The sequence below is a fragment of the Medicago truncatula genome, chromosome 1 (assembly GCF_003473485.1).
Source record: "Medicago truncatula cultivar Jemalong A17 chromosome 1, MtrunA17r5.0-ANR, whole genome shotgun sequence".
NCBI classification, from domain to species: Eukaryota; Viridiplantae; Streptophyta; class Magnoliopsida; order Fabales; family Fabaceae; genus Medicago; species Medicago truncatula.
The window spans coordinates 29,036,979-29,040,034 of NC_053042.1; the positions used below are offsets into that span (position 1 = coordinate 29,036,979).

Below are 3,056 nucleotides of genomic sequence, written 5' to 3' on the forward strand. Positions count from 1 at the left end.
CAACAATGTTTATGATTATATAGCTTGCATTCAATATCCTCATGCTGGTAAACCAGACTTCCCTTGTTGGAATCTTAGAAAGGATGGTCGGTTTACTATTAAGTCTGCTTACGCATCTTTACTTGACTTCAGTAATCCTCCTAAAAATACTAAAATCGATCTTTTTGATCGGACCTAGGACTGGAGAGGCCCTCGCGGTATCAACTCTTTCCTATGAGGGAAAATCAATGAGCTAAAAGAAGATGAATAATTAAGAGACAAAATAAGTGGGGGAAATTCCTCCAATTAGTATCGAGTGGATTCATCCTTGACTATTGAAGTTGGACCAATAAAAAAAGGGAATATCACATATGACTAAAAACCATGCTTAAAAAAATGAAAATTTGAAGGAAAGCTAAGAAACATCTGGAAAAGACCAGTTTAACCGTTGGTAGTTAACTATTAAAGTTTCCTTCGGCAGTTAACTGCCGCCGGTTTCATCGTCAGTTAACTGTTGATACGTCCTAAACTTATACATAAACTGCAACATAACAAGATCAGTTACATAAAGTTACACAAAACCTCTCCAATTTCATTTTGACGAAAATCAAGCAAATCATCTCAACAAAACCACAGGTAAGTAGTGTTGATCGTTTGTAATCATAATGTTAGTTTGTATAGGTTTATTTTTGTTAATTTTGGTAGTTTGCATCTGGTTAGTGTTGATGTAGGAATTGAACTTTGATGATTGCATGTGTAGTTTATGATGTTATAGATGAATGTAGTTGATGTGAATGTTGTTTAAATGATGTTTAAGTACAATGTAATTTTGAATGGTGTCCAATTAACACAATGCCAATAAGTTTCATACTTTGCACTCAAAGTGTTTGTTAAAATACCTAAATGAGAATGTTGATGTTAAAATGCCCAAATGCCTAGATAAATGTATATGAAGATGTTGATGAATGTATATTTTTTTGTTAATGTTAATGTCTATTTTGTAATGCTAATTTTGTTAATTTAAAGATGATGTTAGTTAGTTTATGATGTTAATTTTGTTAATGTTGTTTTAAATGATGTTAATTTTTGTGAATTTTGTGTAGATATTCTGATCAGGAGCAAGGGCAGGGACTTAACCCATATAGGACCAGAGCTGGTAGGCTTGCCATGACTAGAAACGTCAGGCGGGAAAGGGTTGCTACAAACCTTCATATCCCAAATAGGGGAAGAGGCTGGAGGTCCAATTACAATGATGGTGAAAGTAGTTCTCATTCGATACAGTCACAGGTGGATGACCTCCTCTAGTACATGAATTAACAGGATCAGCCACACAATGTCACAGATGGTGGTTATGACGCCCAACAATTTGGTGATGTTGTTGAGGGTGAAGATAATCAACAGGGCGAGGAGGCGGTGTCTGAACAAGATGAGGATGACCTTGCGGCTGAGGCAACCCCAGAGCAATTACCTAAAGTGCCTTACTTTCCTGGAGGGCCTGGGGATTTATAAGGCGTTGAAGGAGCTTTATGAGGACCACATCACTATTGCTATCAGATTGTCAAATGAACAAACGATGGAGCTCATACAGGAGAAGGATACACGTAGGGATGTTTGTGTGAGAAGTTTCCTCTTATATCTGCTTTGATGTACGTTGTTTAGTGATAAAAGCAACAAACATGTCGAGTTAATATATCTACAGATGATGGAGGACTTTGATACGATGAACCAGTACTCGTGGGGAAGGATGGGATTGGCACACCTTTACCACTGTCTATCTGAGGTCTCTGTGCCTAAACGCAAATCTCTTGGGGGAAGCACAATACTTTTTATGGTAATAATTTGTGTAACACTTTTCAAGCTTAACATTTTTTTTGAAATTTCTCTTGCTTCGTAATAACTTATAAAAGTGTTTGGTTTGTGCAGGGATGGTTTTTGATTGATTTTCTTGGAGTTTACATTGTTGATGATAATGAGGACTATCTCTTAAACTATCAAATCGCGGCTAAATGGATTCACAGAGGGGTAATGGAGAGGTTAAGCCATACCGTGTAGTACTTGATCATTTGAAGATGAATGATGTATGTTGGAGGTTGTACGAAGGACATAGGGAGATCCAGAAGTTTGAGGTGATATTCTAGTATTCAGGCTGGATCATGTGCGGTGTTGAGAAGGTGTAATGTCACTTGCCTGAGTGAGTTAAACAGAAGTACGAGTACATGCAGGACATCCCCATACCTCCGACATCTGTTCTTGCTATACGAGATAATCAGATTGTGCAGACTTTTCTCTATATTCGTGTTCACACCATTCATGAGGATCATTGGGGTCAGCCGACAAGATATATGCCATGGCGGTACGAGGACGAATATATGCTATGGTACGGACGAGTGTCTCACCCACATATTTTCCACCTATCTAAGGCCAGAAAATGAGGAGCATATAATTACACACCACCAGCAGCAAGAGAGAAGCTCGCCTCACCTGATACCTTTGATATGGTCAGTGGTGTTGTTCTCCAGGCTGATGATAATTTGGGTCATGAGGAGATGAGTAGTTAGAAATTGTATCAGGCCTTGCACGATGTTGGGGAAACGTTGGAACCCATATTGACCAGGAGGCGTAGGAGGCCTGGAAGGCAGCATGCCGAGCAGGAGTATGAGAGGTTGATGTTTAGGACTGATGTGTAGTACTTGTTTTCAGTTTTTGTGACATTTGTTGTGTTGCTGTTATTTTCATGACATTTGTTAGTTTCTTTGTATTGATTACATATTATCTTATTTTGAATTTAAATGATGTTGGTTTATCGGCTTATCAATCTTGAGAATTATTCATGTTGGTTGAAATGTTGGTTAAATTTGTGATCTTGTATTTAAACAATGTGTTTTAGGCTGAATTATGTGTAACATTGGTATACAAAACAAATGTTGGTTGAATTATGTGTTTTTAACACATAACAGATTGTGTATCAGAAGCTTCTACCAATGCAGAGCTTCAGGGGGCGCATCGGCAACTGCTGAGAAAATGAAATCCGGCGGCAGCTAACTACCAAAAAAAAAGGAAGTCGACGGTAGCCACCA

General features: G+C 38.2%; 1 long non-coding RNA gene across 1 annotated transcript; it reads left to right on the forward strand.

Annotated features, from left to right (window-relative positions):
* Window positions 1-281: 281 nt before the first annotated feature.
* On the forward strand, window positions 282-2,779 carry LOC112417787 (uncharacterized). Its single transcript, XR_003008277.2, has 3 exons — window positions 282-615; window positions 1,083-1,810; window positions 1,903-2,779. It is a non-coding gene; the product is annotated as an uncharacterized lncRNA (long non-coding RNA).
* The last annotated feature ends 277 nt before the right edge of the window (window positions 2,780-3,056 follow it).